This window comes from Cyrtonyx montezumae, unplaced genomic scaffold (genome assembly GCF_038088225.1).
Source record: "Cyrtonyx montezumae isolate F1298 unplaced genomic scaffold, pur_monq_1.0 scaffold_20, whole genome shotgun sequence".
Classification (NCBI taxonomy): domain Eukaryota; kingdom Metazoa; phylum Chordata; class Aves; order Galliformes; family Odontophoridae; genus Cyrtonyx; species Cyrtonyx montezumae.
Genome location: NW_027071937.1, coordinates 7,213,521 through 7,236,662, shown reverse-complemented (window position 1 = coordinate 7,236,662; position 23,142 = coordinate 7,213,521).

Below are 23,142 nucleotides of genomic sequence, written 5' to 3'. Positions count from 1 at the left end.
CTGTTCTCCACCTGCTTCTTTCCTACACCTGTTCTTCCAGGATCATCATCAGGCCGCCACACTCTGCACTGATGTAATCTGCTCTTGCTGATGATAGCTGCACAGGAAAGGCACTTCCCAGCACGCTGCAAGAGCTGACCCTGAGCTGCACTTCGACTTGATGGCCAGACCAGCACATTCCTTCTGCGCAGGTAGGATCTGTCCTGGAGCCAGGCATGCAGCAGGCTTTCAGCAGGGATCCTGCTCTTCAGCTTGGTCCTCTTGGCGATCTGGGAGCGAGAGACAAATCCTGCATGGCACAGCGGTGATCCTCTTGCTGACGCCAAGCAGGTTGGCTCCAGCCCGGCACCTCCCTGGCAGTTGCTTTGCAGGGCTTGAATTCAACTCATGGAAAATGTGCTGGGGAGTGGAAGAAAAGGAGTTTGGCATTTACAGGGCCTTGAAAACAGAATGCTTTTTTTCACAGGAGGATTTTAGGATTGGTTTGGGGGGCAGGGAAGCAAGGAGCTTGTTGAGAGGTAAAGGGAATATCTCATTAATGATTTACTAATGAGCTGTAAAAGTTCTGACTCTTCATAACTTCTGAGGATGGAAAATGTTTCTTGGAATGCTGCAGCCCCACAAAGGCTGGGGCAGATCCTGGCTGCCTCTGTGTAGGGTCTTTGATAGAGTCTGACTTACCTCTTTACTCCAGTCCCCTAGGCCTTAGAAAAGATTAATCACAGTGTGGTGGGAAGCACATGGAAATAGCAAAGAGATGAGAAATGAGAACGGGAGAGAGGAGAGAAAAAAAGCCCCAACATGAAACACTGTTTTCTTTCTGGTAGGGCTCGGGCAGAAATAAATTGCCAGTGATCTCACTTTCGAGCAATGTCAGTTTATTTGCACTGATTCTGAGCTGTGACCATTGATCAGGGGCTTCTTGCTCAGAGCTGTGTTGAGTTCTCAGCCCCATCTTGCAGGGGAAGTCCCCTGTTAGGACACAGTCCTGCAGCTTTACTTACAGTGGCTGCATGGGGAGGTCTCCCAGAGCCCCACGCTGTCCGTGTGAAGGACGTGTGCTGGCCTCTGTCCCTGCCAAAGGGACTCAGACTTAAAGGTAACACTGGCTAGGCAGGCACAGCGAACTGTGGTTTTTATGGAAGAAATGACAGATCAGAGCCTAACAAAATAGACAATTAACTGAAATTTGACAACTCTGAAATCAAAGCCCTCGGAGTGTTAAACTGCAAGGGCTTGGGAGGAGTCCAAGAGAGCCAGGGTATGGTAAAGATTTGCTTTTCCTGCAGTTATAATGCTTTCCTCTGTGTTATGTCTCTAGTCTGGAAGAATCTCAGTGTTTTCTTGCAGCCAGATCTTGTTTTTAATTTCTCCAGCAGTAGCTCAGGATAGTGTTGTTGAAGCCATGGATCGTGGTGCTGTTAGATATAGGTTCAAATCCTGGTTCTGCCTGTGCTTGTGTGGCTGCTAGAAAGTCACTTTATTCCCTCTGCGCCTCAATTTTCCATCTACGAAGTGTGGCTAACAAAGCTTTTCCTCTGTTCGTTGTCAGTACAGCCTACAACTCTTTGGGATGGAGCCATTTCTACTAACAGCATGTTAAGCACCTGGCAGAACAAGGCTGCTGCTTTGTTCGGACCTGGTGGTGTTTTCCAATGAAATATTCAGAATAACACAAGTGGAAACCCCTGCTGGGGTTAGCTGTGTGGCTTCCAGCTTGCGAGCAACCTTTGTCAAGTAAGCACAGCACAGGGAGAGGCTGTGACCTCCCCAAAGCCCCACGTGCACCTTTCTTAGCAATGCCTCTTGCCTAGGGACAGCCCTAATGCTGTAAATCTTCTTGCACAAGGCAGCACTCCCATGTCATTCTGCAGTACAGGAGAGCACAGACTTTATGAAGGCGCTCCACATTCACAACCTGCAAAGTTGGAAGGTACCCAAGCATCTATCTAAGTGGTGTTAACGCTTTGTATTTTCTCAGTTTTAAAGCTGGAGTGTTTAGTTAAAGTCTGCACAGGTGGTTACATACAATGGCTCCCTCTGCCAAGTTACAAATCTGAAGTTTACTGGAAAGAAAAATCATAAAGTCAAAGTTTATTCATGGTTTTTGCAGGCTGTAAATGTAAGGAAATGAGGCCATTGACTTGCAGATGGATACAGCGTAGGGCTAGCATGACACCTGAAAATGCCACTCAATTATAAATGAGACTCAGAGCAATGGGCAAAAGCCTCATTCAACACTACAGTTCTACGCATGGTTTGGACTTTACAAACTAAGTCTGCCCTGAATGATGTGTCACAATGATTGTAGCTTTGCTAACGTTGCTGCAGAAAACAATTGTTCAAGAATAATACAATCACCAAGGTTGGAAAAGACCTGTGAGGTCATTCAGTCCAAACGTCCACCTATCACCAATCATCCTCACTAAACCATGTTCCTCAACACAGTGTCTAAATGTTCCTTGAATACCTCCAGGGTTGGTGACTGACTACCTCCCTGGGCAGCCCATGCCAGTGCCTGACCACTCTTTTGGAGAAGTATTTCTTAACATTCAGTCTGAATGTCCCCTAGTGGAGCTTAAGCCATTCTCTCTTGTCCTATTGCTGGTTACAAGAGAGAAGAGGCCGACCCCCAGCTCACTACAACTTCCCTTCAGGTAGTTATGGAGAGCAAAAAGGTTTCCCCTGAGTCTCCTCTTCTTCAGACTGAACAATCCCAGCTCCCTCAGCCATTCCTCATAAGACTTGTGTTCCAGACCCCTTTGGTGCCCTTCTCTGCACACGCTCCAGGGCTTCAGTGTCTTTCTTGCAGTGAGAGGCCCAAAGCTGAACAGACAGTACTTGAGGTACAGCCTCACCAGTGCTGAGTACAGGGGGACAGCTGTTCCTGCTGGCTGCAGTATTTCTGATGCAAGCCAGAATGCCATTGGCCTTCTTGGCCATTGGGCACACTGCTGGATCACGTTCAGCTGAGCATTGACCAATACCCCCAGGTCTGTTTCTTCTACGCAGTCTTCCATCCTCTGCCCTGAGCCTGTAGCATCGCCTGGGCTTGTTGAGGCCAAAGTGCAGGACCCAGTGAACCTCATCCCATTGGCTTCAGCCCAGCTATCCAGCCTGTCCCCCTCTGCAGGGCCTTGCTGCTCCCAGGCAGATCGACACTTCCAGCCAACTTGGTGTCATCTGCAAACTTAGGTACAATTGATGTCCTCGTCCAGATCATCAATAAAGATATGGAAGAGGACAGGCCTTAGTACTGATCCCTGAGGAACACCACTTGTGACCAAAATGTATATACACGTATGGCTCTGAGGGGCATGGTTAGCGAGCATGGTGGGGATGGGTTGATGGTTGGACATAGAGTTCTTTTCTGTAGGTTCTGTGAAAACCTATTAAACAATAAAGCACAGATATTAAAGAAAAAGAAAGTTGAAAAATTAAGCCCAAATATTTCTGAAAGAAAAAAAACCACAAAACAGCAAAATGAGGTGTATGTGAGATGTCAGATTGTTGGAAAAGAGTTTTGCTTCTGCTCTGTGACATTGGGTATGTTTTAGAAAACACTAGCAACAGCTGGTGGGGCTGGTACAGATGCCCATGATCCTGGGCCAGAGGGCAGGCAGCATGTGCAGACAGCAGGGATACTCTTGGGAGCAGTCTGAAAATCACTTGTCTGAAATACTGAACTGCTGCTGACCTGGTACCAGTTCAGGTGAGGTTACTCCCCTGGGTTTCTAGGTAGAAAACTGTTGGTTTGGTTTCTCTTCTTCTGCATCCTTCTTGTGTCAACTCTGGCTAAGGCTGTTAAGAAAGGGAGAAAATGTCTTACCTTTCTACAAGATACTTCTATATAGTTGTTTTTTTTTTTCAATATAAACGTTCTGGTACATTCATGAAAGTCAGTGCTTTGAAACTAAGGCTTAATTTTTAAATCCACGAGGATGTATAGACAGAACATACTGAAGACTGTGAATTTCTTGGAGGCGGAAGAGATGTTATTTTTTTTAACCCAGGCATGTCTCCTGAAGATGACAGTGCCCCATAGTGCCTGGTTGATGGTGGTGGGTCAGTCCACGTATACCCTGAGAACAGTTGAGCGTGTTTTTGTGATCCTCCTCATCCTTAGGACATCACACAGTGCGTTTGGTGCGCCAGTGAAGTTGGTGTTGTTTCAATGTCAGAGCCTACTTAAGCCATCCCAAATGAAATGGTTGTCAGGCAGTCCCCAGGTGACGTGAGTGCTTCCTCTTGGAAGGCTCTCAGGGCTGCTGGTGAGATGCTGCTTCCTGCTGGGAGCAGCTCAGGCTGGCCAGAGGGGAAAAATGCTTTTAACTGCCTGTTACTGTGGAGCTTAGAAGACAATAAAAAGATGTGCAGTGTCACCTAGGGAGTGAACCAAAACTTGCTGTTGAAAGGCTTCCATTGAATTGAGCAGGTAGTAGACCAGTGATGTGCTGCTTGTGACCAGGTTACAACTGTGCCACTGCTGGTGGCTCAGCTTGCTCAGGTTGGGATCTTGGTTCCTGTCCCAGTGAAGGCAACTGAAAAAAGTGGGCTGAGATTGAATGTAGAGCTAATTTCAGAGGCTTTCAGTTTATAGATGGGATTTATCACCCCTAGCTGAAATGATTTCTCAGTGTCAGACACCTGCCCTTCCCCACGGCCAGCTCATAAATGACATTGCTCTTAAATATAATGGTTTTAAAGGTACAAAGGGTAAGTTGCAGCTGAAGCAATGTTTAATTTGGCTTTTGTGGCTCAGACAGCTGAGGGGCCGTGGGCATGTCGGTTTGAATTTCAGCTGCAGTTGTGTCACAGGCACAGACCCGATTTGGAGCTCGTACCACAGTGCCCCCGTCCTGGGCCTCGTGCTCTAGGCAGCTCTGTACTTCAGGGAGCACTTAACATATGAAAGAATTTATTCCTGTTTTGAATTTGAGCAGCACTACAGTGCATTGTACTTCATTACAATGCTTCTGAATTGCTTTCATAATTTCCCCTGTGCCACCACCCAAATGTAATTCTTCTCTCGTGCATGCCCGGTTCTGGCTCAGCACATGGCTGTATGCTGAAGCTTGCCTGTGGGCTCCTCCAGCATAGAGTATGCTTTACATTCCCATATCTCTCAGCCAGTCTGGAAGGACTGCAGTTCAGTCTTGTATGGGAACCAAGTGTGGTCCTCCTGCAAGTGAGGAAAACCAAGGTGGGGATGCACGTGGTGCAAGACAGTGGCAATCCATGGTAGGAGAAGAAAGCTGTGGAGCTGCCAGCTGCATGGTTCATTGTGCTTCTGGGTTTTGTTTGGCCCATACATCATTAACTGGATTACAAGGAGAAAACTTCTTACTCATACATTTATGAGGAGCTTCCCTTGAGGCGCACGCATTCTTCTGTTTGAACCTCTGCAAACTGAGGTTGAATGAGAAGACAGATTTTCTTTACATTAAGTATCCCTCTGGTTCTGCTTCCCAGAACTGAATAGTTCTTCGAGGCGTTAAGCAAATCTGTCAACGAGGTTCTTACTCACATCTTGGACCCATGCACATATTGGGATCATTGTATTAAAAAGAAGAGTTCGGCACAGAGAGACCCCATACTCCGCTGTGATTTGAGAGAAAACTGGATGCAAAGTTCTCTCTTAATAAATGTGTCCTCATTTATCATCACTTACTGTCTTTGGAAAATGAGAGATTGTTTTTCCAAGTGATCCTGCAGCATTGGGAAGACTTCTGCAGTTTTGACTCATTGTGATTATTCCCAAGTGTTGTCATCGTTTCTTCCTGTATTTATGTGAAATTGTTCTTAGCCTGTGCTTGGTTCCCAAAGCTGATCGCATTCAGAGGTTCTTTGAATAGGGAAAAAAATCACATCCTCACCCCCTGCGTATGGTCCCAAATATGATTTGTTTCATCCAATTTCACGCTGCTGAGAGATGCCAAGCTGAATCTTCCGCGGATCTCAAGTCTTCCATTTGTCAGGGTATCATTAATGATATAGGTTATATATATGCTGGCTATAATTAGTGGAAACTGGAAAGAATACAGTGTAGATCTCTATACAATTACCGTTAGAGCTGCCCCATGCTGTTCTGTTCTCTGGATGCCTGCGCATGCTAAGACACGATTCTCTGCTGCCCTGCGTGTCGCAGTCACATCCATCAGAGCACAAGTCTGGAGTGCTGCTAAATTGGACTGCAGATGATTGCCCTCACTTCAGTGTAAATGATGAGGATGCAGATCCTTGTCCTGATTTGCAATTTGCTGCGTAAAGATCTTTCAGCTAAAATTTATGCTTCTTGAAAGCTCTGGTGTAAGGGAGAACTGGTCTGAGTGTGGCAGGTACAGCTGCAGGTCCTGGAGTGAGAGCAGAGGAGGGTTATTGAGGGAAAGAACCAGTGGCTTGTCATTAAAATTCAGAGAGTGCTTAGGGTTATGCACACTGGTCAAAAGGAGAAGGTTTTTATCCCATAGCCTTAACCCTCAGCACAGATGCAGGGATGCAGCTCTGGCCTTGTCAAACGTGGCAGGATCCTTCAGCACATAATCTGCTGAGGCTGCAGCTGAGGAACCATGCAGCGCTGCGCGTGAGAGGTGAAGTTTATTTCTCTCAGCTCAGTTTAGGTTGGAACTTGTGTGTATCTGCCTGCAGCAGATATAATGGATGGGCCTCCACAATGATGTTCTGTGTGAGCTCGGCATAAAACATTGCTGTATTCTCTTCAGCAAGTAAGCACTCTTTCTGCACCAGGGCTTGGAATAAAGGCTGCTTTCTCAGATTCCTTCTCTGCCCAGATGTTTCTCCATTACAGTGTAGCAGAGAAACATCTTCAGCCCTGAGGGCCACCGTCAGGATATTCCATGCACTCCTGTCTTAACATCATCTTTTCTATTCTGTTCATTCTTTTCCAAGAACGTGCTGTATTTTTTCTTTATAGAAAAAGCGTGCAGCTATGTCTAAAAAGCCTTCTCCCATGCTGCCGGTTTCCCAGGCATGAAACCATTCTACCCTTTCATTTGCTTACTGGACCCTCCATGATTTGCAATGGAAACTGGCAAGGATATTTAGAATAATAAACACAGTGATCATCGCAGAGCTGGGAGATGAGTGTGTTTGCTGAGATGTGCAGGGTTTTGGAGCACTGTGGTTGAAGTCTCCGGGAATGTTAACTGAACTTTAATTCTTCAGTCCCAAACTGATACATGTGGAATGAGTGTGGTAGGGTGAGGGATGGAGCAGCGTGGGGTAAATGCGTCCCTTAGTGCACAGCAAATGCGTTTTTGGATGCTACAGTTCTGAGACTTGTGCTGTAATCCTTACTGATTTGAGCAGAGGCTCTCACACGGTAATTAATGCAGCATTAGTTATCCAGGCACTCTTGAAAGCGTCGCGTGGTGTATGTCAGCTCTGCTCGTGCTGGCGAGGGATCTGCCATGGGGCAGTTGGCTTGTGAGGAGTCTGTGGAGCCTCTGACCGTGTGTTGCTGGGGTCAGGCAAAGGGACAGATTCCCTGCCCATAGCCTGTAAAATCTCTGGGGTAACCAAGGGGCTTTTTGGCTTCAGGAGCCCCATCAGACTCGAGTCTCACTTTGTGCAGTAGTTTGCTTCCCTGAGATCTCACAAATCCTGGTTCAAAAGCTATGTAACTTAACTCCTCAAAAGTTAAAATAAGGTATTCAAATAGGACTCAAGACACTCAAAATGATCAAGAATTCGTTTTAAAAATCAAAAAACTTTCTGTTAATCCCTCAGGCCACGAGATTGAACTGATAAGTTCAAATCGGTCCTGAAGTGCTGAAAAGCTGACCTTAGAAGGCCCTGTGTGCTGCGCAAAGAGAGCAACATCAATCACTGAGTGAGAAATCATGGAATGTTTTGGGTTGGAAGGGCCCTTTAAGATGGTCTAGATCCAGCCACCCTCCCCCCCAGAGGCAGGGACACCTCCCACCAGACCAGGTTGCTCACAGCCCTATCCAGCCTGGCCTTGAATGCTTCCAGGGAGGGGGTATCCACAGCCTTGGAAACCAGTAGCAACGTGGTCTTGAAGCGAGGAGGTTGGCAAGCAGTCCAGAAGGGAGGCACACCTCAGTCACTGCACGGGATCAGGTGATGGCATGCTCGTGTTCTGTGGATGTTCACTGCATTTCTTCGTGAAGGATTGTCTTAGACTACGTAAGTCACTTTGAAATGAAGCTAGCAGGGCTCTGCTTGCTGTAGTAGGTTGAGGTGAGTGTCTTCTCATGACATGGGCTCTTGTGCACCTGCCACTTTGGATCTTAATCACATTTTGCAGCATCTTTTGTAAATGGAAGCAGCATTTACATCACCTGCTCCATTCTATAAGGACATGAAGCTGCCAAGCAGCTCAGGCACCTCTCGTTGTTCTGTACTTCTGTGGTGTCTCTCCAAGTGAGTCATAAGGAAGAGATCACAACCATGGCTCTGAATTGAAGCAGCTAGTGTGGAATAGAGGATTTGCTTTGTCAGCATTGCTAGACCTTCTTGACATGTCTCACTCAGTTCTTCTTTAAACTGAGACTGAAAAAAACCCTCTCTAAATGCTGGCAGAGATGAGATGATTTTGGTATCAATTACACGGTGTTAAAGTGCAGATCCTTGAAGTACATCAGCATCTTTTTCCTGTTCAGACGCTTCATTCAGGAGCTCCTAAATAAATCAATCCCATGGCTCTGGGCTGGCTTTAGCTGTGAATTTCGAGCCCTTTGCTTTGGCAGTACCACGACAGGCTTTTTGGACGGTGGCCACGTTTCTCTTTGAAGCACTGTGAAGTGGCACACAGTGCTGTGCCTCCTTGTGTGCTGCCCAGGAGCGGAGCGATGGGGTGCGCGTGGCGGCCCAGCTGTTCCCACACCAACCCTTCATTTGGATGAAAGGAGGACATGGCTGTTACATGATAGCAGCGAATGGCATTGGAAATACCAGAGCCAGATGGATGTTAACATAACAGCTGCAAGCAGCCCGTATGACAAAACTGGGATAAAGACTAATTTGTTCTACTTCAGTTGTATTGCATCGTCGCTTTCTGAATGATTTGGGTACTTGATGATCTAATGGCAACATAATTTCCCATTGTAATGTGATGATGTGGCCAAAGCCCACAGGTACTAGTAGCTGGAGACTGGCTGCTGGGATCCTGCATGTGCCCAGGTAGGAGATGGGGAAAGAGGGAAGACCTGAGAGATACAGGACATGGGTACGTGTTGAAGTGCAGAAGATTGTTTCCATCCTATTCAAGTTTGCCCTTTTATTCTCCTCCTGGAGCGTGTCTGGAGAAGGGCAATGAAGCTGTGAAGGGTCTGGAGCACAAATCTTACGGAGAGTGGTTGTGGGAACTGGGATGGGTCAGTCTGGAGAAGATGAGGCTCGAAGGAGATCTCATTGCTCACTACAACTCCCTGAAAGGAGGTTGTGGTGAGCTAGAGTTGGCCTCTGCTCTCAGGTTACAGTGATAGGACCAGAAGTGATGGCCTTAAGTTGTGCCATGCAAGGTTTGGATTAGATATCAGGAGAATTTTCTTCTCATAAAGGGTGGTAATGCACTGGCACAGGCTGGCCAAGGGAGTGCTGCAGTCACCATCCCTGGAAGCATTAAGAAAGCGTGGAGATGTGGCAGCGAGAGATGTGGTCACTGGGCGTGGTGGGGGTGGGATGGGGTTGGACTTGATGATCTTAGTGATCTTTCCAACCTTAATGATTCAGTGATCCTGCATTCCTCTGACGCTGAAACTGAGAGCATCAAGAAATGTACAGGAGAAGATCCAGCACAAAGCACTGGGGTGATGGGATGTGACTGAGCAGAGCTTTGCAATGGAGCAGCAGCCATAAAACAGCTGATTGGAAGCTGCAAGTTGAAAATCAGGAAAATAGTTCTTTATAGGAAGGAAGTACAGGCCCAGGACAGGGTGTCTAGACAGGGTGAGGAGGTTCCAGCCAGGGCTGGCAAGGGCCCACAGTGGGCTACAGGCTGGGGTCCTCCCTGCCAGCACTTTGCTGATAAGGGGTTGGAAGAGAGAGGTGTGTCTGCAGAAATACTTGCTTTAATGCTCAGCTTTGGACAAAATTATTTCAGGGACAGAAATCAAGATTTCTAAAATATGCGGGGAAAAAAAAAAACAAACCCAAAAATCCTGAAAAATGTAATAAGAGAATAAGTCCAGATGCTGAATTTTACTTAAGGTTTCCTAGAAAACTGTTGTGCAGTGTCTTAAGCTATAGCCATCCATTTACATAGATGTGAAACCAAACAGCAGTGGATCAGTCAGACCTTTTCTGGGGAAGGTTTAGCAGAAATTCTGTGGGTTTATTTCCAGGATATTTACATATAAACAAGAATTGTCTGATGTTTACTCCTTGGGAAAATGAGTAGTACTTTGGGTGCACGTTCTAAGTTTTATTTTGGACTCATTTCAGTATTTTTTTTCCTGTGTCATAATAGTTGGCTTGCAACAACCAAGTGCAGTCATCAGCTGAGTGTGGCTGAAATCAAACCTGCCTCTGGTACACGGTTCTGATCTTTTCCCTGTTATGGTTAATGTGATTAGTTGGTCGAATTTGAAGATGGAGAAAATCTCCTGGGCAAAAACTGAAAAGGAGTACTTGAAGCCAGAAATAGTTGTTTTGCTTTCAGATATTCAGGATTTCCTGAGGATTCCCTCTTCTGGAAAGTGTTGGCACTGAGTTGGCAGTGATGGGGGGAGGTGTGTGGTGAAGGGTTGGCCAAGTTGTTTTCCATGAGACAGAAAACACTGTGCCCCACTGTGCCACGTGTGCCTTGGACAAGCAGATCTCTTAGGCAAGAGAAACAAATTTGTCCAAGCTGGTGCTGTGAAGGAAAGAGGCAATGTTCTCTGTACTTTGGGTTTCCTAATCTCCTATATCACATCTTCCCAAGTCACAGATCAGGGAATGGGTTTTAAAGATCTCTGGGAAATGGCAGAGCTTCAGTGGAGCCAGAATTTCAGCCATATCTTCAGTAACTTCTGTCCTATCTCCTTTTCCTCTTCCAAGAGATCGCCTCTCCTGAGGGCACGCTTGTCGTGCTTGCTGTGGGGAAATTACCTTGAAGGTGTTCAGCCAGAATCCTCCTTCTGGGCTGGTTCCAGTTTGCTTCGCTAATGGGTAAAGGGTTGGTTTGTCCTGGGAGCTTAGTCACATCGAGGCATTGCTCATAGGAGCGCTAATTCATTTAGTTGCATAGAGGGCTTTTGAGATGACGGCTTCATCATGAGTCAGTTATTCATTATCACATTCCTCTGATGTTACGCTGCAATATTGGAACCGCCGTAAGCAAGCAGATGAACGGTAACGAGATTAGATGGACCTTGTCTTTGATAATGGCTGACACGCCGTGCCTCAGTCCGATGCAGACAACGCCGTGTTGCACTGGGCTGCTCATGCCAGGCAGACAGAAGCCTTTCTCAGCCCCTGCCTGTGGTTGGCTTATATATAGAAACACAAGAGTGACTTTGCAGCTTGATTTCACTGGCTGGTACGGCAATATTCCTATTCCTAACCATGTCTAATCATTCCTTTTGAAAATCTTGTTAAGGTATTTTCTTCAATTAGGGCTTGTTTCAGTGAGCTTCACGGATTAATTAGATGTTGCATTAGAAAAATAATTATGCCTTTTAACCATTTTCAGTTATTTACTTCTTTAAATGTTAGCTTTGCGAAGCAAGCTGGCTGGATGCCATTACTCATTTGAGCAGAATCTAACACAGATTAATGAACAAACTTAAAAAGAAGCAGTAAGTCCCCCAGCATTTTGTAATTAAGCAGTTTGATTAAAAACAACTGGAACAACTCTCTGCACTGAGAAACAAAGTGGAGCAGCTCTCAGCATTGAGACCTCCATAGCAACACATATCAAAACCAGGTCTGAAAGTAATTTAGGTAGCTGAAAATTTTTCTTGGCTACCTGGCAGATTCCTAGGAGAGGTTTTTGAAGAGCAGGCCTTCAGGCAATGCGGATGTTATCCCCTAGCCCTCCACTTTGCAAACACAGTGATGGATGGAGGGATGCAGCTTATTTTTGAAGCAAGGAATTGAAATGCTGCAACCCTACTTTGACCCTCATCCTGACGTGGTGCAGATGCAGCTCATGAAATTCAAAGGAGGTGACTTAGGTGAGCTGAGAACTTGCGCTGTCAGCTTCAGTGGAGTTGTTTCTGCCTTTCTGGGATGCCAGTGAGACCAGAAGTGGTCTCTGTAAAATATCTGTGCTGGAGGGGCCCGTGGCAATGAGGAGCTGTGTGTGCCTGCATTGGAAGGCTGGAGGCTGCTTCTGGGGTAAAATTCCAGCATCAGTTTTGGGGAAGCTGCTCTGATTTACATTAACTGGCAGGCTGGCTCAAGGTACAGTTTGGCACACTTAATACTTTGAGCATGAGTATCCCAGGGCTTATGGTGCTGGTCCCTTTGCATATGTGAACAGTGCTGTAATTGATGTGAACGAGGCCAGCCTGAAAAAACTGACACCGCAACTGAACTGTGGAGTAGCACTAAATTTTGTTCACCTCACACCAAGGACAAGTCAGGTAGAGAAAAAGGCATGCTCTTGTTTCTGTCCCAACATTACCTGCCTGAGCTGCATTTCTGTGGAAATGTGCCTGGTTAAGGCCTCAGACATCAATTTTCTTATTCTCTAACTCATTTAGCTCTTCTTTACTGAGGCAGATCTTGTTTAGAATCAGTAACTCCCCACTGCCAGCCTTATTTTGTGTATATTCATTTACTGAATTTTAAAAATGACAAAGGAGAAAACATAGGTATGGCTTCTCCATTGTAAGTCTGACACTTGAAATGCAGACTCTTTCTTTTGGCTCTTAGTATTAACTGTATTACAAAACTCAGCTAAAGCCACTTATGCTCCACGTTTACTTACAGAATCCATAAGCAGGCTACAAAGAATTGATGTGCATTACACCTCAGACATCAAATGCTGCTCAGCCTCTTTCTGTCAGTCCTTCCCGATGAATCTTCCCTAACTTTGCAGCAGGTCACAGAGACTTTCAGCTTTGAGCTCTTCTGAGTGACAGCACAAAATGAGTTCCTGGAGGCTCCTGATGGTGGCTGCTGTCACCTCCTGTCTCCGTGCAGAGAGGTGTCACCTCCTTCACTGAAGGTGGCTTGGGTGGCCCCTGCCTCTGCTACCAACCTGCGGGGCTGTGTGGCTTTGTCAGTCACTTTTGCAGGCATTAAAATTCATTTGAGATTTGTCCAGGATTTGAGGGACCTCTCATCTCCCAGACAGCTGGTCTGCAATTTGCGTGCTCTTAGTGTCAACTTGCACGGACTCTTTCCCTCTCTTTCTTTGTAGTCTTTTAGAACGACCACCTCGACATGGGTTGCATGTTCCCTTTTTCATTGAGGCTTTAATCTTCCGCTTTCTTTAGGATCATGTGAGCTTTCTTCTCAGCACTGTGGTGCAGGTTTTGCACAGCTGCCAAAGCGCCTGTGGGAGTTGTGTGGGGGTGATGGGGTTGGTGACCGAGTGATCCAGGAAGGCCGTGTTTAACCTCTCTGTGTCATGGAATGAACCTTACGTGGGACTGAATAACTTCTGTGAGCCAACCCAGCCACGTGGAAGTGCCCTTCTGCCAGATAAAAGAGTAACCAGGACACATATCTCCGTAGTAAAACAAATATCAGCAGCATGTATTTCTATGTGTTGTATATAGTGTATTTGTTCCTATATCGCGTTGAGGGCTGTTGGAGTTGGCTTTGTTCAGGAAGGCCCAGCACCCTGTCCTCTTCAGAGGGTGACTTCCACCACAGTGGCTTCTGAAAGCTTGTGTCCTGTGCAGTGGATGAGGAATAAACATTTCTAGCAGCAACGCTCCCTAAGGGAGAAACGCATGCCTGCCTCTGTAGCTCTCAGAATGTCTCAAGAAGGACCCAGTGAGCATGAGCAGTTAAAGAAGCCCCTGGCATCCAGGTTCAGTGCAGTGTCTTAACCAGGCACCAGGCCAGAACTTTTATTGTAGCATTAATTATTGAAATGGGCCAGCACAGCTCTCCCTTCTCAGGAGCCTTTCTCCTCTTGGCAAGGGGAATGGCTTCAGAGTCCAGAGAAGAGATGCTTCTGTACCTGCTATCTGGCAGAGGCATCAAGCACAAAGGGAAGTCTTTTTTCTTTTTGCTGTGCATTAAATCTGGCTTTCAGCTATGCTGCAGGTTCCTTGTATGTCAGAATGGGTACTAAAAGATGGTGTGATTTTAGGACAGTATTTTTTTTTTCTTGAATTCATATCTTGCAGTCTGAGACAGAAAAAAGGATGCAAAAATAAACTACTTCCAGGACAGGTTAGACAGAGCTGGCAAAATAGGTTTGTTGCAGTTAACACAAGCTCTGATCTTTCCATGTGGAAAGGAAACAAATGTGCTTACAGCACAGCTATAGCTCTAGAACTAGATGGATCTGTAGCTCTAGAACTGATGGATCTGCAAATTAATAGTCTGTGCTTCAGTGCAGGGTGCTCCAAGTGAGCCTGAGTCTTTATCTGTTGACAGGTTTAGTCTTTGCAAGTCCTGCTTCTCTGCTTTTAGTACTCAAGCTCACTGGATTAAAGATGCCTTGTGTATGTTTTCTCTACTCCCTTGCAAAGCAAATTCATGTTTGTTTGTTTTTTGTTGTTTTTTTTTCCCACTCTTCTCTGTAACATATGCCTATCTGCTGTTTGAGTTCCTTAGAGCAGAGTTTCATCTGCTTAAATTATTGGAAAGCATCTGGCAAATAATGGATGTTTACCATGTTTACAAACATTGATGAGCTCCACTTGTTGTAGTCTTCCTTTCTTTCAGTGTTTTCTGCTCTGGATGGGAATCAAAACTGGAAAATGTAAAACTTCCTACAGCAATATATTATTACAAACTCCAGAAAAGCAGCCCTGAATTCGTGGCTGTCAAACCTCCCGTGACCTACAAAGGCCTAATGGGAGCTGAGGCTGATCAGGAGTGCTGAGTTGCATCTTCTTTGCATCTTGCCTTGGGCTTTGGTGCTGCTGCTTGTGCCCCCGTAGCTAATGATCAACGTATGTACTGTTATGGGGAGTCTGAGTCTGCGTTTTGGTGCAGGATTACACTGGTGTTTTGAGCTGTTTGGGTTGGTATGTTCTGGTACTTTGTTCATAATCTCTCTATTGCTTTTTTTTTTTTTTTGCTTTTCTCTGTGATGTTTAGGAGTACCCTCCAATACCCTGCAGCTAAATTAGTGCCATTCTATGACTTGACATGAATAAGGATTGCCAGGTCTGCTCTCCTGATCGGATTCCCCCTAACAGAGCTCACGAAGAAGTTTATCAGCAGAAGCACAAAATCTGTTCTCTTCTGATGTGATAACAGATGGTGATAATGGGTAATATCAACGCTGTTTTACTTGTTTATCCAGAAAACATGCTAATGTGAGGCAAAGAGGTGTGATAAATATTACAAGGATTGCCACAAAGTCTCTCCCATAACAGCAGAGGCTTTGTAGCCTGGTAATATGCTCACCTGCTTGCTAAGCAGATGATGCTGCAAAATCTGCTCAGGCTCTGCTCTTAAGCATTCCCCTAAGAGTAAACAGCTTCCCGGGTTAAGATAATGATCAGTTTAAGGCTTTTATTCAGAATTTAAGTTTCACCTACATCTCTGCCTGGGCTGTGTCGAAATCCAGGCACTACTGAAAGCCTGCAGAGACCTGAATGAAGATCTGAAGACCTGAATCTGAAGCCAGCCAAGAGGCAAAGGGGCTCAGGAGAAATCCAGGCAGCCTCAATATGTTCTTTAGTAGCTATTCCCATCTCATATGTTTTTAGCCAAAAATCTACATCCAAAAATGTAATATCCTCTTCCATTCTTTCCCCTCTTTCTGTCCAGTCCTCCAGCCCTTACATGAACTTTGAGTAATTCCCATCAAAGTCAGCTGGTTTGCTGAGTGATGTTCAAATCCCTGTTGGCTCCGTGTAGCACAGCTTTAAGTCCTGGTAATAAAAGAGATTGGGGAATCTGCAGAGAATTAGCAAAGCAGAGGCCAAGTCCATATCCTGCTCACTGCCTCCTCAGCCCTTTTCTTAAGAATGAAAGGTGACGTGCTGCCCAGTGTTCCTGGGTCCAGCAGAGACCTTTAAAGCCTGGTGACGCTCAGCTGAGGATCTGCCCCGAGAGCAGCTTTCCTGAACTTGCAAAGTAAATCATAAGGGATCCCCGTTGTTCCAGCCCCAGTGGGGAAGGAAATAATTTCTCAAGATTGACAGCCTCTCCTTGACAAACTTTGTAGCATCCCTTTGGTGCTCAGTAGTTTCCAAGGGAACAAATTATACCTGGTCAGGAATCCTTCATTGAGAAACAAAGTCACTGTTTTGTATTTATCAGCTCTAAATGCAGAAAGGCAATTTGAAGTGATACTCTTATCAGGCTGAGCTTGAGCAATGATTCAGACTTCCAAGAAAGATACCACCTAAGTGGTTTTATTGCTCTAAGTGGGTTTAAAATTCACTTTTTATCAAAGCATCAAGGTCCCTAAACATAGACTTAATCACGATTACTAGGCTGTGGCCTAGATTGGACTGTTCCTAACTCATCTGCAAAGGTTTTTAAGTGAACCTGGTGCTGCTGAGCAGAATGGGGCTAACATCTCAGAAACATGTTGGCTGCTGCATTTCCAGGCCCACTGGAAGCTTGAAGCTCATCAAAATAAGTGATGCAGTTCAGACACAAGAGCCTTTCTGATCTTAAACTTTGTGGGAACCTTACTGGAGGGATTTGGAACAAAGGATTTCATTTCAGGTCTATTCATTGATGTGTTTGAACTGCATCACTTATTCTGACGAGCTTCAAGCTGGCAAATTGATAGCAGTGTGCATCTGTGTCTGGATCCAATATCTGTGGCTGAAGACCAGCACATGGAAATACAGGCATTTCTGGGAGATGTCGTACCAAGGGACGAGGTTAGGAAACTGCCAGCTCTAATGCTGTCTTTTCCTTCTCCCTGCTAATTGCTTCAGATAATGAGGGAGACGGAAGCACTCACGGTGTGTAAGCCTAGCAGGCTGAATCCCAGCAGAGTTGACTCAGCTCCTGGTCTTTGCAAAGCAGATAAGCTTGGTGGTGTGTGCAGTGGGAAAAGAAAAGAAAATTAATAATTGCTTTCCATTATGAAAAAGTAATGTGATTGCACGGCGCTTGCGAAAGTGTCATCCTCCACCATTAGCAGGGAAAACATATTGCTAGGAGAGATTTGTGTATTTGGAATCTCCAATTTGAAGCTTCGACCTTGCAGAAATAACATGGGAATATTCACAGTGAGAAGGAGTCAGCAGCATGAGAAAGGGAAGCTGCTCTGCAGTGCCTCTGGTGGGAGGTGCTACATGGGACCATCTTGCATCGTGTTTTGTATGCACTGCTCTTATTTATTTGTCTAAAGTATTGATATGGATGTGGTGGACATGTGTTTTCTGACCCTGTGACAAAAAAGCTTTTGGTGACATATGCAGAGCTGCTCCTGGGGTTGCTTTGGTCTCATGCTGAGCAGTGATTTCTGTTCGTGAGCAAATTAGAGGAAGGATAAATGCAGAATAAGTGTAACTGCACTGAGGAGTTTCTGCTTAGGAAAAGATGATGCTGGTCTGTGCTGCGTCATGCAGGGTGCTATCTGGCTTTGGGTGGGCAGAGGCATGGCTTTCCTTCTCCTTGCCCCCAGTATGGTTCGTATTTGCTGCACCTTTGGGTGTACGGGGCCTGCAGGTTTGCATCAGCAGGACAACAGCTGGATGCAGGGCACTTTTTTCCAATAGCATTTACTGTACGTCTCTTGTGAGTCTTGAGTCTTCTAGAGAAAGGTGTTCCAGCAGTTGGCAACCCTGCCCGCAGCCAGAGGAGTTGGGTCGAGGTGATCTTTGGGGTCCTTTGCAACCCAAACCATTCTATGACTGTGACACTTGTGCTCTTCTAGCTACCATGTTTCCTCAACAAGAGGCTGTAGGACAGAGGCAAAGTCCTTTTCCCTATATATTTTTCTTTGCAAATATCCTGGTTGTATTCCCTTTGGCCCTGAGTGCTGATGTCTTGCGCGTTTGTTTTTTCTCCATTTCCTTTAGGGGCTTGCAGGAATGTGTCTATTTTCATTGGGGAAAGGCGCCACTGAAACAAGTGTCATATTTACCCTATGACTCTTGTTTCTGGAAAAAAAAAAAAAAAGAAAAAAAAAAAAAAGAAGGCTTTCCAAGGAGAACGAGGATATCATTAGGGGAATCCGCTTGATCTGACCCTATAGTTCTTGTTTTCTTTTTCTCTGGGGGAAATTCTCACTCCAGTCAGAATTGGGGATTGACATAGCTATTTGTTTTTCTTAGCTACTTTTGACAGAAGCCAGAAATGGTGGTTTCCATTACTCATTTCCCATGTTGACCATATAAAGGCTATGGCAAGGCATGATGCTGGCCCTCAGCCTACTGCCAGTATCCAGGAACCAGGGGTGGAGGACTCTCCCCACAGGCTGTATGTTATGGGGAATTCCTTCTCATGGGTGAAGGTTCACATTCTTCCTCTGGGGCTTGGGAATCGTCCTCTTCTCTCATCCAGAGATTAAACTATGCTAGGCAGCTTCCTCAATTTTGCCATATCTGAAGCTTCCAGAATTTGACAGGCATTGAACTGCAGTATGACATGGCTTGATGTTAGGGTGTAGCATCAGACTGGGCATATGGAGTTGAAGAATTAATGTGGTTATAACAAATACAGACTAGGAGGAAACATATACTTTTTTCCCCCCTCTTCCAATTGTTTGAATTTCACAAAACTGTGGTTAATTATTTCTGTTTTCTTGGTTGCTTTTCAATTTTGCCAGCTACCTTCCTTCTTGTGGCATTGCTGGTACAAGAGGAAGGGCAAGCACTAAGGGTTGCAAGTCTTCCAGTCCAAGACTGCAGAGAGAAATGGCATAAGGCTTGGAGGAATACTGAAGTGTTTTATTTCTATAAGCTTAATGATTGCTGTTGTGTTTGTGTACCCTAATCCCATTATTACCATGAAAATTCTGGAGTCCGGTGTATACCATTCATCTCCTGCCTTATCTCCAGTCCAGATCTATCTTTCTGGTTATTCTGCTATTTTTTTTATTCTGTTTCCTCTTAATGATGTTATTTACCTGGAGCTGTGGCTTGCTTAACATCTCAGAGCTGCAGACTGTTAGCTTTGCTATTTTCCAGGCTTCAGCTGAAGCAGCATGAGAACTGATCACTTTTATAGAAGTGTAAACACCATTCTGTCAAGTTCATTGTCAGCCAGCCCAGACCCAAGTTGCCTCCGCGTGAGCCCAGCACGTGCCTGCTCTGCTGGGTTGGCAGTCGGGATAGCTGGGGAAAAAAGGGAACATGAGCTCAGTGAAAACACTTCTGATTTTCTGGAAGTGCAAAATGGAAGAAGTGATAAGTATTTTACATTAAAAACAAAAAAATTCAGCAGTACCAGCTCTGTTAATTTAAGTAATATTTCATGCAGTTAATGTTTATAGCAGAGAGCTGGGACTTCTGGTACAAATGTTCAGCTGGTAAAAATTAGTGTATTTCCATAGACTAATGTATCTGCTCTGACTTATTCCAACTCAGCACTCAGCTTCCTACAAATAACAAGACTCTGAGGTAGGGATGTATGGAAGGAATCAGCCGAGCTGCAGCTTGGCAGAAATCATCCTGCTGTTTTCAAGAACCCTGAATGCTCAACACTAGAGCTGACCAACATGTTCATTGCAAACAACACTAACAGCTTAATGCCTTCACAACCATTAGGTAGTCGCACATCAACCCCTCTTTTCTTTCATTGCATTAGTTGTTTTACAGTGACATGGGATCGTTCCTGCTCCCTGACTGGGTGACTGAAGCATTTTAAGCACTACAATAATTAATAACAAACTGCCCCATTATCTAATGGCAGCTGCAGGTGTTTGACGTTTCTGGAAATTGGACTTGTATAGAACATCAGAATTTATTAACGTCATAGCGCTGAGGAACTTCTGTAGTGGACAAAACCCCATTGTACTTGGTGCTGTACCAGCTCAAGAAACAGCCCCTGCTCCAAAGCCTTTACAATCCCAGTGCTTTGTAATCCTATTGTTAAAAATTACAATGCGTTGTGCCTTAGAACTGCGTAACAAAATGTTCATGAAGCAGAAACCGAGATGCACTGAGACACTGCCCACTTGAAAACCATACATCTGTCTGAAACACTTGACCTACTTTGTGCAAACGACCTTCAAGTGTACTGTCATGGATATGGATTTGTAGGGGTGGGGAAAAAAGATCTTCTTTCTTGTTTGCTTGCTTTCTGCATCCGAAATCATTTTGCATGCAGTTTTACATTTGAGCTCTGCTTCTCACCTTCGTGATGTTCACTGAAGAGAATTATTGGCAGTGAACTTTGATGCATGTAGCATCTGTTTAACTTCGATGCTGTATAAACTGTGATTCCCTTTGATGTGTGCTGCCTGTAAGCATGCAGAATGTGCTCATCTTCTCATTTTCATAAGAGTAATTCACAACTTCCAATTTATCCCATTTTTCCTGGCTATCGTTCACTTTGTTTCCTTTATGTTTACAAGTCACTGTGACAAATAGTTTTGTGTTTTTTTGTTGTTGTTGAGTAGGCATGGGGATTTCAGATTTGCCTTGTGCTGCTCGTTTCCCTTGGAAGAGCTACATGGGTGAATCACATTCCCATCCATCTCTTCTACAGGTCTCATAGATCTGCGTTACAGTGTGCACCGAATATTTCTTCCCTGAAAAAAGAAGGAGGATGGGAGGCTCACTTACAGTCAGCACGATGTTCTGTAGCAAGGAGAAGTACAACCTCCTGATTATTCTTTTTGCATTAAAAAGGTTTTTTTTTTTTTGGCCTTTATATTTTTTATGGAAGCGTTAGTCACTTAGTTTGTCACTCTGGAGCTTTGTGAAAAGCTCCACATGTCTCATAGGGATGTGTTAGAGAGCAGCAAACTGGAGGCTCCCGAGTGGAATCTGTAGCTGGGAAACTCAAAAGTATCCATTAGGAAGGATAGGTGCTCTACTCCATTTAATTAAAGATGGTACTTTGAATGAGTGAGTTGGATGTGTGAAATCTTTTACCTGTCATGTTTTTGTTAAGAAATGAGACAATTTAAAGACATTCTAATCTTCCCCATTATTCTGAAGCTAAGCTTTCAATAAGAAAAACTGCCTTTCAAATGCAAGTGTCAGAGTTAGCACCTCTTTATAAAAGATAAATGATAATGGAAGAGGAAAACAATTACCATAGTACTTTCAACCATGACTAAAGCTCTGGTGGATGAAGTGGAGTTTCTTAGTGAAAGATCATAACAGACCATGCATCATAAAACAAACAACCAAGAATGAGGAAAAGCAAAACTTAACAGAAAATTTATCTCCTTTTATTTCTGTTTTACTTATTTTCCCGTGGCAGTCGAAATCGATGCTTCTGGTGGAATTGTTTGTGACACTCTGTATCTATCGCCATCAGAAATGTACTTTTACTAAGAGATGCTAGAACCTGGAGCTGTGGATCACACCCAGAGGAGGACCTCTCTCCCCTTTGACTGTAAGGCAGGAAAGCTTTCTCTGGGCCACGATGGTGTCAGTTTCCAGGTGAGTGGTGTGGGCTGCTGCCCGTGGGGGGTCTGAAGGACAGCAGTCTCTGCCTATCATAGCTAGGGCATTCCTCTGTCCTTTGAGCTCCTTCAAGAATGACGAGCATGAAGGCATATTGCTCTCTGCTTTTAGGTACGTGGGATCTGACCAATAATGCATTACTCAGATAATGCTTTCTTATCTCATACGTTCCCTAGGAAGATAGATTAGACTTTGCTTGTAATGCACTGGGTAGTGTTATTTGCCATAAATGCCAAGTATTGCTCTTCCGGAGGCACCTGTGACTCAGTTCTTTAAATAGTTTAAAATAAAAACCTGCGTCATTAACAACAACAAAATAAAAAATGACAAGGGCTTTGTCATCCACAAGTTTGTAGATGACATATTTGATTTGTCAAAGCTCAAGTAACTAAAAGCAGTGATTGGAAAAGATCCTAAAATTTGCATTAGAAGAGGTCTGGGGTTTGGAACTCCACAACGCTGAGCACTTCTGGCATTGTCTCTGAATGCATGTTTTTCCTCCCCCTTTCTTTGCAGGCAGGATTAGATTTGGCTTTTATCTGGCCTCCTCTCTAAATGCAGGGGTATCAGAAACCATGTTAGCATGAGGGGTTTCTGAGGATCCTGAAGCACTGAGCTGTCCTCAGGACCTTGTATGTCTTCCCACATACAGAAACTTACATCTGGAGGAGAGATGTGTTGCATCCCTTCCCAGCTGGAAGAGTGAACGGGGTGGGCTCAGAGAGCAGGTGGTTTTACTTGGATAGCAAAGTTTTGGTGAACACAGAAGTCCCCCCAGCAACGTTTGCTAGGTACCAGGGCTGTGCTGCTCTGCCATCAGCCTGCTTACAGGGCTCTCTGTAGCTGAGATTTGCAAAGAGTAAAGCTGGGTGGCTTCTTTGCTGATCCTCTGTCTGCCTGGAATATCTCATCCTCTGAGATACTGAGCACTGAAAAAGGGCTCTGTCCATGCGGTGATTCCGACACGCACTGAGCAGGCACTGCTTGCTGATTTGTGTTGGTGTATGGTTCACAGAATGAATAATGCCAAATAGCGTTGTAGTCGAGATGTTTTTACAGATGGTATAGTAAGAAAGATTATTGTGATGGAAAGAGACAATCAAAATAAAGGAAAATGCTCATCTGTGTCCTAGACTCACAGCAGGAAACTCCAGAGGAGCAATCTCCAGAAAAAGATCCTTCCCCAGTGGTGGTCAGCCCTTAAATGGGGTCTAGGAGAGGTGGAGTCACTCTCCCCCCACTGCCTTCACCTGTGCTCCCGCGGCTCAGTTCTCCCCTCAGGTGATCCATCAGTAGTTCAGGCCGTGATTCAACAGTTCCCATACCTTTTGGTTTCTTAGAGTTTTGTGATTCTCTGCCTCCCAGTTTGCATCCTTTACTAATGTGCTCACTCATATCTAGTGAATTGTTCTTCTATTTTAATTCTGCTAATGAATTGATAAACAGCAGATTCTGCACTCTTTTTCATGAGTGTTCCAAGTGAAGA